The 15,124-nt window shown below is 42.7% G+C and overlaps 1 non-coding gene across 1 annotated transcript; it reads left to right on the top strand.

Annotated features, from left to right (window-relative positions):
• The first annotated feature begins 11,519 nt into the window (after nt 1–11,519).
• On the top strand, nt 11,520–11,626 carry LOC141616202 (small nucleolar RNA R71). The gene has a single exon (XR_012530562.1). It is a non-coding gene; the product is annotated as a small nucleolar RNA R71 (small nucleolar RNA).
• Nucleotides 11,627–15,124: the final 3,498 nt, after the last annotated feature.

Genomic DNA, 15,124 nt, shown 5'->3' on the forward strand with positions numbered 1-15,124 from the left:
ATCGAGCGGGGAGCGTTCAGTGCCTTGGTGCAGGCTTGGAGGGATATCGCGAAGAGGAAGCTTCGGGCTAACCTTAGCCTGGTCCGAGCTTTCTTGGATCGGTTTTGAGACACGAACTCCACCTTTCACATGCCTTTTGGTGAGGTGGGGGTCACGTTGGAGGATTACGGCATGATTTCTGGTCTGCCGTGCGGGACCGAGGTGGTGGAGGGGCCGGAGATTGCCATGAGGGTTGACTCGGACGAGGCTAGGAGGTTGATCGGCTGGAACTTGATGCCGAAGGCTGCTGCGGTGCCTGGTTTGGTGCCTAGTTCTTACGTTCGGGACTACTTTGCGGGGAAGAGCCCGACGTTAGTGGTGATCGAAGGGAGGGAGATGGCTCCTCCTCCCTGCACTGCAGAGCAGAGAGTCCGTTTGTGGCTCTGGTGGTTCTTGTCTTCGATCTACCTCGGAGACAAGGGGGAGAGGCTGTCGACGAAGCTTCTTCCCTTCCTTTCTGACCTGAGCTCCCTAGGCCATTGGGACTGGGTCACTGCTGGTTTTGCGGTCCTCATTCGCTTTATGAGGGCCATGGTTCGTCCGGAGTTGATGGAGAAGGGGACTTCTCCTGCTGCTGTCGGCCCTGGACTGTTGTTGGAGGTATGAACCTTCACTTTGTTTCATGAAAAAGATCATTTCCTTTTCTTATCGAGTCACAAAAGATCGTTATTGACTATTTTGCTTCACAGGAGTGGGTGTACGCCTACTTTCCGAGCCTCGCGCCCAAGAGGATGGAGCCGGTGGAGAAGGCATATCCCGTTGTGAGGGATTGGGTGATGTGCCATACGAGGAGCCGGCGTTCCTTTCACGACGTCTGTCGACGGGAGGTGAACGCTCTTTAGTTGGATGGCGTGAGTACTTCTCCTTTATTTGTTTCTTCATTACTTTTTAGAACTGATCATAAGAATGACTTCTTGTTTGCTTTCCTTAGTGGGTGCCCAGGCCTTGGGTGGACTACGCTGGCGCTCCTCCCTTCGTGGCTGAGGTCCTTCGACCTAGGAGCTCGAGCCGGTTGCTGCTGAGGACGTCGATGGGTCCTGTGTGGTACTTGGACGAGTGCATGGCTCGTCAGTGCTCTCGGGATGTCTTGACGGTTCCCATCGATCCTCCTCGGACGATGTTCAGGGAGCCTTCTGAGGCTGAGAGGGAGGCTGACTTGGCAGGTGTTGGTGGCGATGCCCCTTCTTCCAGGCGAGGACTACTCGGCGTTTCTCTACAGGAGGTTGGCGTACTGGCCGGTCGTGGCGAGTGTTTTACTCTTCTTTGATTATTTTGCTATCACGATGAATGATCATCGGCTAATAGGAATCTATTTGACTTTGCAGGAGGTCGAGGCGGCGGGCATCGAGCCCCCAGAGTACCCCGCGACTCTTGAGTACACTGACGCGACCGGGAGGACGACGATCTCCAAGCTGCGTGACTTTGACGTGGCGGTGACGGATGCTGGCTTGGACGAGTGGCAGCATCTAATTTGGAGGGTGAGTCTCCTAACTTGTATCATTTTTGTGTAAGAACACATTTGCTTGAGTTTGTCCAATCACTGAGAATCTCTTATTTTGGAATGCAGGTTGCGCCTTCCCGGTTCGTGGCTTTGTGGAGGGTAGCCAACCGGCTGCGAGCTACTGCCATCGAGGCACTTGTCGGCGGCCGAGGACGTTAGGTATGAACCTTCCGTTTACTTCATTTTTGAATTTTCTAACTTTCCTTTATCGCTTGAAATGATTGACATGAGCCAATTGTTGTGTTTGCAGAGGGAGAGTGACCTGGAGCGAGAGCTAGCCCAGTCTCGGGATGAGACAGCTCGTCTGCTGAGGGAGCTCGAGGTTCGTGACGCCGAGGTTGCCGCTCTCGAGGCGAGAGTTGCGGAGGTAGGCGGCGACCAGCAGTAGTTTTCTTGTTGTTGTTGTTGGCTGTACTTTGCACATTTTTTACATTTTAGGACCTACATTTTGGACATTCGGACTTTGCTTGGGGCTCAAGCCCTCAGTTTGGCGTATATATCCCCTTTCGGTTGTATATATGATGGCCTGAGTGCCTTTGCTGCCGGGTTGTTTTGTTTGTACCTGCAAGTTAGCTTTGAACATGTTTGGTAGATGACGGTTTATGCCGTCATGCTGCCGAAATTTACATGGAATTTCACATAGAACATGCATTTGCACACATGGCCTAAATTAGCGCAAAACAATGACTCGAAAATGCAAAAAAATGCAAAAAATTTGCCAGAAATGACCGGACGGTGGGGACGGCTACCCCCTAAAAAATGAAGAAAATAGAAACCTATAAGTTTGAAATGTAATATGGAACGGGAGTGAAATGATTCCCCAAAAAGAGAATTAAAAAAAAATTTATAAGTTTAAAAAATGAATAAATTAAATTGTTTGAAAATGAATAAATTAAATTGGAAATGAATAAGTGTGCTAAAATGACGAAAATGTCGATATCGCCTAGAAATACGTGCCCGTGGAATTAGGAAACACGAAATATAGTAATTTGACGTATTTACCAAAATAATAACCCGTATGAATAGGAAATTATTCGTTGAGGAATTTAGGAAAGATCCAACGCTGAAAATCATAGAAAGAAGGCTGAGGAAGAGGCGCAGCAAGAGCTGCGCCTATTCCCCAGTGCATCCGTCCTGACAGATTTTAGGAAACAGCTTTTAGTATAAATAGAGACGTCGAGGGAGGTTTTATTCACATGAAACTTCCTTCTTTCTTCCGTCTTATTACATAAAGCTCTCAAAATAAGCATACATCATGAATACTCTCAAAATTCATCTAAAAGAGTGGACAAATGAGTTTTCTAGTGTGGAGAAATACGACATGGGTGCTTATAATTTTGGATCGCTATTGAGTTTGAAGCTGATCAAGGTAGTGAAACCATTCCTAGATGCTTGTCTTGATTATTGGGACCCGAATTATCACGTATTTGCTTTCCCTGGAGGCGACATTTGCCCATTTCCCAAAGAAATTGCTGCGATCGGTGGTTGGGACCCTGAACATTTGCTTGGGTTGACAAGAGTTGAGGTTGACCGTCTTGTGACCTCGGAAGGAGTGCGAATGCTGGATTTTATTGATCAATTCATTGACAGGGCAGATCCCACCATCTCTTATGTTGCCAGGCGAAGGGCATTCGGGTTTTGCCTACTACATGTATATGTCCTTCAAGGGCATGTTGATGAGGATTTAAGAGGTGATCCCCGTTATCTGAGCCTGATTGAGCAAATGGAGCTGCGCAGGAGCCCAGCTTGCCTATGCTTAGGAGAGATCCTATTGGGTTTAGACAACAGGAAAGCCAACCGTGACCTACCCTATTTGGGAAGTCCCATTATTATGCAGGTAAAGAATAATATTCTTCTTCTCTCTTTTTTTCTTTTTTTTTCTTTCTCGTTTTTTTTTCGTTTTTTTTTAATGCCCGCTTTTGGTAGGGTTGGCTTATGGAGCGCCTTCGAATGATCGAGCCCCAAGTTAATGTTCCTACTTATCATGCTCGCTCAATTGCAATGAGGACTAGGCTCTACATGGTGGATTTCACTCGAGTCTGCAATTATTGGGAAAACAAACTGAAGAGTGACGATGGCCCTTTGATTAGATGGATCGTACCATGGTGGCATCTCAAATCTGTCACTAGAGTATCTTCCTTGGATCCTACCCGATCCGTTCGAGTTCCCGGCTTGGAGTTTATGATATGCATCTTCCCGGAGAGGTTGATGAGGCAGGTTGGATTAAAGCAGACGATCCCGAAGCTTGCCACCGTCTCGCAGACTGCCGTGGCGCTTACTACTGAGAGTCGAAGAGAATGGGCCATCAAATGGGCTCAAAGAAATGTATGGTTCTTGAACTCTTCTGTTAGTGCTCTATGGGTGTCGGATTCCTATCTACGGTGGAGGAAATCTACTACTCCGGAGGAGCGCGAGAGATTGAGGAAGCGCGACCCTGTTGACTACAAGGTTCGTGATGTGGAAAAGGAGAAAGATAAGCATCGGACTGAGGGAGAGGAAGAAGCCGGGTTTCGAGTTGTTCATCCTTCGAAGAAACCGAAGACTTCTCCTGCCGCTGATAAGGTGATTGACAAGAATTACAAAGCAAGACCACGAGAGAGACCGTTGGTGATTAGGTCTGAAGTGGCGCAAGAGCGCCCGGCTCGAGGACGGGACAAGAAATATGATAAAAATGGCAAAGGCAAAGAGAAAATGGAGGAGTAGCCTAAGTCTTTATTATTTATTATTATTATTATTATTGTAATAAGAAGGTGGGGTTTTTAGAATCTTAGCCTAATTTTTTAGCATTATTATTATTATGTAGCGTACTATTATTATTAGAAATGAAATAAAAAAGGTTAAATGGTTATGAAACCGTTGTGATTTTCTTTTTATTATTCTTGTCGAATTTCAAATGCAATTGCAAATGTCCTTCTATTTACATTCAAAATAAATTAATGGGTTGTATCCAGTGAAGGATTGCCTACGTATTCATTTAAAAAATGAAATCAAACCCTTGCGCGTAGTTCAAGTAAATGTAAAAGAATAATTGTTCTAAGCATGAGCTTGTAATGAACTTAGAAAATGAGCATGAGCTTGTACTTACTCCTAAAATGCAATTTAGTTTCTTTGATGATACGAGGATGACAAGTTGTCAAAATGCAAGAGCAAGGTGACATCAGTTTATTTCAGCTTGGCCAGGGGTCGTTTATTTCGTGTCACAGGAGCGACACGTGAGGTTACGCGAGGCGCGTTTTTGTTCCTATTCTAGACATAGTAACGTTTCAGGTTGTCAAGGTTTGTCGGGTTGGAAAATTCATTTCCATCTAGGTCAGTGATCCTAATCGCACCCCCTGGAAGTATGGACTTGACTAGAAATGGCCCGGCCCAATTAGGCTTGAATTTTCCTCGTGGATCGACAGATAAAAGAGCTCTAACTGATTTGAGTACTAAGTCTCCTTCTTTGATGTTCCTTGGTCTAACCCTTTTGTTGAAGGCTCATTTGATACGTGCCTGATATGTTTGCACATTATGTAATGCACGTAGTCTACGTTCATCCAAGAGGATGAGTTCTTCATATCTGTCCCTCTTCCAATCGGCTTCAGGGATTTGACTTTTGAGTAAAATACGCAAGGATGGTATTTCTAGCTCGACTGGTTGTACGGTTTCCATGCCGTAGGTCAAATAGAAAGGGGTGGCCCCAGTGGGAGTCCTAACAGATGTACGGTATCCCCATAAAGCAAAATGTATCTTGCTTGGCCAATCTCGATAGTTGTCAATCATTTTCTTGAGGATTGTGACAACGTTCTTGTTTGCCGCTTCTACCGCGCCATTAGTTTGTGGTTTATGATGCCTGTCGTTGTAAAATAATATTTATAATTCCTAACTACAACTATAGATAGTGGTAGCAGGGTCGAACCACAGGGAGGCAGATGTAATTATCAGTTGTCTAATTCTAGTCTTAAGGTAACAGTTGTGTGGGGGTTTGAGTTGATTTGTTCTATGACTAAAGGCAAATAAACGAGCTAATAAAAGAAGTAGATTAAATCAAATAATAAAAAGGGTACTAAGATGGTCGGTTCACTGTAGTTTCGGCGGCAACATACTAAGTAGGTCTGAGACAAACACATAAGACGGGAAAACAAGAGGTCCTTTCGGTCCACTCTTAACGAGTAGCGTCTTTCGATCTCGCTACGGGTCCCTAATATCACTAGTACTGACTCTCGTCCTGAAAAGTGACTAAAAGCCTAAACTTTACCTATCTTTCGATCTTAGCATAGTTTAGTCATTTTAATTGGTAGTCTTAACAACTTTCCCTATCTTTCGATCTAATGGGTCGGTCATTTCCTAATCATTCAACTAGTCGCGTGCACTCGATTCGTCAAACATAACAATTAAATCAATTAAAACGAAGGTAACACCTCACGTGGTCAGTCGATCGACCAGGTATGGCGGTCGATCGACCAACACACAATTTCAGGCCATATTAATTCTACGCCGCCTAACCTACAGATTCCCTACATCCTAGCACGATTAATTTAGCTACTCATGATATTGATGAAAACAACAACAATATTAACGAATAAAACTACTGGATTCATGCTTGAATTAGTTAAATAACAAATAACAATAAACGATAATTGGCTTTGGGAAACTAAACTATCAATTCTAGCTATGAATGATAATAAAGCAATGAAACTGAATACAAGAACAGAAAAGTACCGTGAAGAGGAATTGTAACGGAAAGATTAAAAGCACGAACGAAAGTTGTATTAAATACGAGCAATATTCAGAACCCTAATTATTTGATATTCTAAAATAGATAAAGAACTGAATGAAAACTGAATGAAAACTCGATAATTATTCTGAAAACCTAAGTTACGTTATATAGAATACAACGTAGTTCTTATTTCCAAAACCTAACTACTATGGGCTTCCTTATTCTCGTTCTATTTCTTTACGCAGATTAGCGGTGTGGTCGATCGACCAATGAGGCCAGTCGATCGACTGGACTGCAGTGTACAGTAGTTCCTGGATTTCGTGGGCTGGTCGATCGACCAAGGGCAGCGGTCGATCGACTGAAGTAGCTGATAGTTGACTTCTAAATTCTCGTGGATTTGTCTTTCGGGCCTCGATATGCGCACCAAGCTCGTTCCTTGAGTAAATACTTCACGTCGAATGCAATGCAAGGTACTCGGGGACGAATTTAGCTTGATTTCCGCTGGATTCTTCACATTTCTGCAATAATGTACAAAAACACGAAAGTAGACGGAAATAGGGACAATAGTAGCATAAACTACATAAATGAGCTCTGAAATGCGTGTAAAATGAGGTATATAAAACATCATATAAAAGACACGCATCAAACTTCCCCAAACCAAACCCTTGCTTGTCCCCAAGCAAGAACTAGACTCGATCCTAAAACCTAATGGAACGAGTTCAATCTCAGAGCGAAATGCAACATGTAAAGCCTAAACCAATTTAATGCAATAACCAACAATCAATTAGCAACTTAATCATGCAAACGAGTTATGGAGTCGTTAAAAACTGCTGAACCGTCAACTGTAGAGACTTATCAATTTGGACTCTCACGGGTCGCTCATATCACACAAATAAGCACAGGTGAATATATGAAAAAGAAAGAAAGAAGTAATCTTGTAAAGACTCTCACCTAACTACGACCTATAAGAACATGCCTGCAATCTAATATGAAAATGATCTCTACAACCGTACATACGCATTCCAACCAACAAGTGACCATGACACATGCCGAGGTATATATGGATATGTGAGGTAATGGGTAAGAAGAGGCAAAGATAATTATGAGAGTGTGGAGGTACAGGTGATCAAGATATTACCTAAACAAAGCCATATGACAACATCCAACTTCTTGCTCAAAATCAACGATAAAACCCGGTGCAAATGATTAGCACTAATCTCGCAATCTCCGATATAAGTGTAATCAATCAACTCCCCATAAGATATAAATGCAACATGGGAGCAAAAATCGCCATTAAATGAGGGCTTGAATTATGCGAATTGATTTTTCTTTTTCTTCTCGGGCATCAGTCGATTGACTAATGAGGCCAGTCGATCAACCGCCCTTTACAGTACAGCACGCATTTTTCTTTTTTCGAATCATTTTTTCTTCATTTTTTCTTCATTTTTATTTCTTCCTTTCCTTCTTTTCATCTTCCCAACAACATCTCAAACATGAGCATATGCCACCAAAAATGTAGTAACAATCCCGAAAACTAAACTACTAGCTTGACAAGGACAGGCTAAATGTAGGATGTAGTAACGGGACAAAAAGGCTATTTTTGGCAGTGTGGAGCTATTAGGTAAAATGAATAAATGGAAACCTCTTCCACATGTGTCAACAAACCACAAACCGAATGCATACAGGTATTAAGCAGATCAAGTTCATATTTTTGCAAAATGATATGACATGCCTCATAAGGAGTAACTACTCACATTCCTAAATAAACCGGTCATGAATGTCACCAGTTATAAGCTCTAAACCACAGAAATATGATGTAGTTTGCCAAAAATCTAAGTCAAGTCTCAAGTCCAGCAAAATATTTAACGAAAACTCGTAGACTATGCATATATGATTCTACTAATAACATGTCAATTAGCAAGGCTTAGGCAAAACAGATGCAAATGCAATGTCATCATTGAAATACTACCGTTCCGACTCGACCTATATGCTAAAATAAACGTGAATTTTCTTGAAATTTTTGAAATTTTTCAATTTTTTTTTTTTTTTTTGTATTTTGGATTTTCTGCATATAGAAGGAAAAATAAACAACAATGCAAGACAAAATGTAAACGTGAATGCAAGCAAATGAAATGCAACGCAAAACCCTTCCCCAAACCAAATCGCACAATGTCCCCATTGTGCCAAATCATATAATGAAATAAAAGATAAACGGGAATTTGCGAAAAATTAACTACATAAGACATGAAATAAGAACTCGGAAACTCACAAGACTTTAAGCGCAGCAAAATGAAACCTCCCCAAACAAGCGCGAGCTAGGAGGTTTCAGTAGCCAGCAGTGCTACCAATAAGTACCTGAAAAGAACAAACAAGTACCACGCGTAAAACCGAGAAAACAATTATTGAAACGCAACATTATGTGTAAAAATGAGAAAACGGAAGAAATCAGAAATTAAGCGGAGAATAAAGTGAAGAAAAGACTCCCTCAATTCCGCAAATCGACCAAACACAGCAGGGGAGTGATCAAAAACAGGTACAGCAGCGTTGAGTGGTCGATCGACCACATCACCCAGTCGATCGACCAAGTGAACAGGAAAAGAAGCTCCTAGAAATCGCAACCCAGTCGATCGACCATAGGAGGCAGTCGATCGACTGGAAAAACTGCTATAACTTTCTGATTTCTTCAATTAGCTCAATAACTTGAACTAATATTGTCTATATACCTGCAAAAGCACATAATAACGCGCCCAAAATTGCGCAAAACCCAAAGCAATAGTCTAAAGTACTTAAAATCCTAAACAAACTTATTAAAATGCGAAGTCTCGCGCACACCAAAGACAATAAATAGAAAGTCTAACAAAAAGCAATAAAAACAATGTTTTTGAAAAAGCATTTGATCAACTAATAATTGATCAAGAACGGCCACGGAATGGCCCACTTGGTCAGCTTCTGGCTATAAGAAGTAGCCTCAACAGTGCTCATCTCCCCAGCTGCACTCTTCTCAACTTCAACATCCGCAGGACTCAACGGACCAGCAACTTCAACATCCTCCCAAGCAATGACCTCTTCTGGCTCATCAAAGTCCAAGTCGGACTCCCTTACTTTGACCGGCTCATCATCAAGCTCATCATCAGTGCCATAGCTAAGACATCCTAAGCCGCCTCTTGAGACGACTGGCTCCTGCACAGCTGGAGCAACATGCGGCTCTTCCTTCCCCAAACCAGCTCCTGCAATATCTAAAACTGAAGAATCTTCCTCCAATTTGCTCCCAATCTGGGACGGAGGTGTTACAACAGGAATAGGCATAGAGGTAGGCATGTCAGAAAGCACAAAGTATGATTTCTTTTCAGAAACCGTATTACAAGTTATTGGCCACATGGGGTCTTTCTTCTTAGCTGTCTGGGCAAAAACGATGGAATGCTTACCTACTTTGAAGGTCAAGGTCCCTGAACCAACATCTATGACTGCACCAGCAGTGTGCAGAAATGGTCTATCCAATATGATAGGAATGTGGGCATCCTCGGGCATATCTAGTACAACGAAGTCAACAGGGAAGAAGAACTTTCCTATTTGCACAGGAATGTCCTCTAAGACTCCTATATTTGGACCATGATTCGATCGACCATCTATCTTGTCATGTTGGTAACTGCAAACCTAGTCAATTTCAGCTTTCTAGCAAGACTCAAGGGCATGACGCTAATGCTAGCTCTTAGGTCACATAATGCCTTCTCAATTGAGAAGGTACCAATATTACATGGAACTGAAAAGCTACCTGGGTCTTCTAGCTTATGGAGTGCAGTGTGGGTCAAATAAGAGCATGACTCCTCAGTAAGTGCGACAGTATGCACAGTTTCAAGTGACTTCTTTTTAGATAAAAGTTGCTTCATAAATTTCATGTAAGCAGGCACTTGATTAACCAATTCAAGAAAAGGAACTTGTACGTTTAAGCTACGAATAACATTTTCAAATTTATTAAACGATACTTGTTCCTTCGTCGGCACTAATCTCTCCGGATAAGGGGCTGTAAGAAGTAACTTAGCCCTTTCCTCTAAATCTCTCATGCCGGCGTCAGTGGATTTAGGCTGAAAATCCACTACCTTCTCCTTGTTGAAGCTTGAACCCTCTTCAGACCGTCTTAAAAATGAGCCATTAATCGACATTGGGTCATACTTGGGAACCAGAATTGACCCATCAGCACTCGGGTCTTCCCTCAATATTGTCGGAGTCGTCGTGCCCCGAAACAAGTGATCTCTCAAGTTGTTACGCATTGGAGGACGAAAAGGCTCACTAACAGCAGCGCCCTCAGTCGATCGACCAGGTTGCTCAGTCGATCGACTGAGTTCTACAGTTCCAGAAGCTTTTGTATCTCGCAGACCGGTCGATCGACTGGGTATGTCAGTCGATCGACCGACATACATGGTAATCATCTTTTTCTTGCTACTGTTTACCACGGCTTTGTTCTTGCTCGACTCCGCCCCATCTTTTTCAGCGACATCCTCAACCATGGCGGGTCCATCAAGGGTAGACCCACTCCTCAAAGTAATAGCATTAAGGGTCTCCTTTTGATCAGTCTGCGTCGGTAAATGTCCCGGAGCTCGAGTTGTATTCTTGCTAGCCAATTGGGCAATTTGGCTCTCCAACATTTTCATCCCGGCCTCTCTAGCTTGGGATTCTTTCAGCAACAAATTCTTCAACTCAGTAAGATCGTAACCTTGGGATTGTTGCTGCTGCGGCACATAGGGAGGTTTTTGAAACTGTTGTTGCTTATGAGGGGGCACATAGTTCTGCTGCTGCTGCTACTGTGGAGGTGGAGTTGGATTTAGGACATTTTGACTACTCCACCTCAAGTTTGGATGGACATTCGGCTCATAGTAAGTGTTTGTCTACCTATAATGTTGAAAGGCAGCACAAGACTCAAAGGGACTAGGACAGTTGTCTGAAACATGTCCTTTGGCTCCACATCTTTTACAGACGAAAGGACCGTCTGAAATAGCATTTACATGATAGATCCCTCCTTTTGAAGCTCCTCCCAACTCGTACTTATCAAATCTCGCCGTGAGAGCTTCTAATGCAGCTACAGAAGGAGATTCAGCAGCTCTCCTTTGATTTCCCCTGGAATTTCCATACTCAGCTTTATGGGTGGCCAAATCATCAATAATCTTCCACCACTTAGTCTCTCCCATATTCTCCTGGAATCTGCCACTAGCTGCTGCATCCAGGATAGCTCTCTGATCGTCATAGAGCCCATTATAAAACTGATTGCATAGGCTCCATTTCTCGAACCCATGATGCGGAATGGTTCGCACCACCTTCTTGAAACGGACCCACGCCTCATGAAAGTTCTCGTCAGGACCCTGTTTAAAGCTCGTGATCTGAGCTCTAATGGCATTAGTCTTCGAGGCAGAGAAATACTTCTTATAGAATGCTAAGGCCAAAGAATTCCAGTCAGTGATCCCATTAGCAGCTCGATCCAGGTCTCTGTACCACTCCCTTGCAGCATAACGGAGTGAGAATATAAACATAGTCTCCTTTACCTGGTCCTGGGTCACACCGGTCGGTGGGGGTATGGAGCAGCAATAGTCAATAAATATTTCCATGTGCTTGGCTGCATCTTCATTTGCAACTCCCCCGAATTGGTTCCTCTCAACCTGGTTGATGTAAGAAGGCTTGGGTTCGAATTTCCTATCTGCTCCCGGTAACTCGAACCCCTTATATAGGTTCGCAGCTGTCGGCTCCGAGTGACTTGCTATACTCGCTTCTTCAGCCATCTCTAGAAAATCCGGAGATGTGACGGTCTCAGCTGATGAAGTGAAAACAGGAGATGAATGTGGATCCTCCTCAAACAGCTCGTTCTCGTAGTAACTAGACAGAGTACTCAGCTCTTCCTCTGTCGGCAATACCCTAGATGATCGTTTCAACTCGCGCAAAGTCTTCTCAATCTCTGGATTGAACTGTAATAATTCACCACCCTGTGACCTGCGCATAAGAAGAAACTACAAAAAGAATATGAGAATAGTTTAAGGAACGAATGTCCCTTAAACTAAGAAACAGACTAAAAAAAGCAACTAAAGATTAGAACAATTGCCTCCCCGGCAACGGCACCAAAATTTGATGCCTGTCGTTGTAAGCACCAAAAATAATATTTATAATTCCTAACTACAACGATAGATAGTGGTAGCAGGGTCGAACCACAGGGAGGCAGATGTAATTATCAGTTGTCTAATTCTAGTCTTAAGGTAACAGTTGTGTGGGGGTTTGAGTTGATTTGTTCTATGACTAAAGGCAAATAAACGAGCTAATAAAAGAAGTAGATTAAATCAAATAATAAAAAGGGTACTAAGATGGTCGGTTCACTGTAGTTTCGGCGGCAGCATACTAAGTAGGTCTGAGACAAACACATGAGGCGGGAAAACAAGAGGTCCTTTCGGTCCACTCTTAACGAGTAGCGTCTTTCGATCTCGCTACGGGTCCCTAATATCACTAGTACTGACTCTCGTCCTGAAAAGTGACTAAAAGCCTAAACTTTACCTATCTTTCGATCTCAGCATAGTTTAGTCATTTTAATTGGTAGTCTTAACAACTTTCCCTATCTTTCGATCTAATGGGTCGGTCATTTCCTAATCATTCAACTAGTCGCGTGCACTCGATTCGTCAAACATAACAATTAAATCAATTAAAATGAAGGTAACACCTCACGTGGTCAGTCGATCGACCAGGTATGGCGGTCGATCGACCAACACGCGATTTCAGGCCATATTAATTCTACGCCGCCTAACCTACAGATTCCCTACATCCTAGAACGATTAATTTAGCTACTCATGATATTGATGAAAACAACAACAATATTAACGAATAACACTACTGGATTCATGCTTGAATTAGTTAAATAACAAATAACAATAAACGATAATTGGCTTTGGGAAACTAAACTATCAATTTTAGCTATGAATGATAATAAAGCAATGAAACTGAATACAAGAACAGAAAAGTACCGTGAAGAGGAATTGTAACAGAAAGATTAAAAGCACGAACGAAAGTTGTATTAAATACGAGCAATATTCAGAACCCTAATTATTTGATATTCTAAAACTGATAAAGAACTGAATGAAAACTGAATGAAAACTCGATAATTATTCTGAAAACCTAAGTTACGTTATATAGAATACAACGTAGTTCTTATTTCCAAAACCTAACTACTATGGGCTTCCTTATTCTCATTCTATTTCTTTACTCAGATTAGCGGTGTGGTCAATCGACCAATGAGGCCAGTTGATCGACTGGACTACAGTGTACAGTAGTTCCTGGAAGTCGTGGGCTGGTCGATCGACCAAGGGTAGCGGTCGATCGACTGAAGTAGCTGATAGTTGACTTCTAAATTCTCGTGGATTTGTCTTTCGGGCCTCGAAATGCGCACCAAGCTCGTTCCTTGAGTAAATACTTCACGTCGAATACAATGCAAGGTACTCAGGGACGGATTTAGCTTGATTTCCGCTGGATTCTTCACATTTCTGCAATAATGTACAAAAACACGAAAGTAGACGGAAATAGAGAGAATAGTAGCATAAACTACATAAATGAGCTCTGAAATGCGTGTAAAATGAGGTATAAAACATCATATAAAAGACACGCATCAGTCTATATAGGGAGGAGTGATGATGCTTGATTTTGTACTTGGCTAGAAATTGCTGTGTCTCAGCTTGGAAATGTGATCCATTGTCACTAATGATCTCGTGTGGGCAACCGTATCGACAGATGATGTTGTTTTGTATGAACTTTGCTACATTTTTGGTTGTGAGACTAGTGTAGGAAGCCGCTTCTACCCATTTGGTGAAATAGTCAATTACCACTAAGATGAAACAGTGACCTCCGGTTCCGGCTGGAGTGATCTTTCCGATGATATAAATTCCCCAAGCAGAAAATGGCCATGGAGATGTCATTGTGTAGAGCAGTGAAGGAGGGACATGTTGCACATTCCCGAAGATTTGGCAATTGTGGCAATGTCTTACATATTTGATGCAATCGGATTCCATTGTGGTCCAATAATACCCCAAACGCGTGATTTTCTTTGCCATCATGGGTCCACTCATGTGAGGACCGCATTCTCCATCATGGACTTCTTCCATCACTTTCCGTGCTTGTGAATGATCAAGGCAACTTAGGATTACACCAAGAGGTGTTATTTTGTATAACTCTCCTTGCATGAGAACGTATTGAAAGGCTAGTAAGCGTATAGCGCGTTGTCCCCTTTTGTCCATATCCGGTGGATAGGTGCCGTTGATCTTGAAGTTTAGGATTGCTTGGAACCAAGGTTCCTCTGTGATTTCCTCTTTATCGGTGATTTGGTGCACATAAGCTGGCTCTGATCGTCGTTCGATGCATAAAGGCATTTATACCATGCTATCCGGCATGTTAATCAAAGATGCGAGTTTTGCAAGAGCATCTGCAAATTGATTTTCTTCTCGAGGTAGATGTAGGTAAGTCACTTGATCGAAGAATTGGGCAACTTGGTCTATTCTGGCTTGATAAGGTGCCAAGCTTTTGCTTCGGATTTTCCAAGATCCCGTGATTTGGTTGATGATCAGAGATGAATCCCCATGTACTCGAAGATTCTTGATGCCTAAACTTACTGCCGCTTGCAATCCAATGAGATAAGCTTCGTATTCTACAGCATTATTTGTCACCTCGAAGTCGAGTTTGACAGAGATTGGTGTATGCTCGCCTTCAGGAGAAATAAGCAACACTCCTATTCCAAATCCTCTTAAGTTTGATGCTCCATCAAAATAAAGGTCCCAGGAGTCTACATTGGTTTGGAGTATATCCTCGTCCGGAAACGACCAGGTGTCTATCGTTTGTGTATCATTGATGGGATTTTCTGCGAAAAATTC

This window comes from Silene latifolia, chromosome 11 (assembly GCF_048544455.1).
Source record: "Silene latifolia isolate original U9 population chromosome 11, ASM4854445v1, whole genome shotgun sequence".
In the NCBI taxonomy this organism is placed as follows: domain Eukaryota; kingdom Viridiplantae; phylum Streptophyta; class Magnoliopsida; order Caryophyllales; family Caryophyllaceae; genus Silene; species Silene latifolia.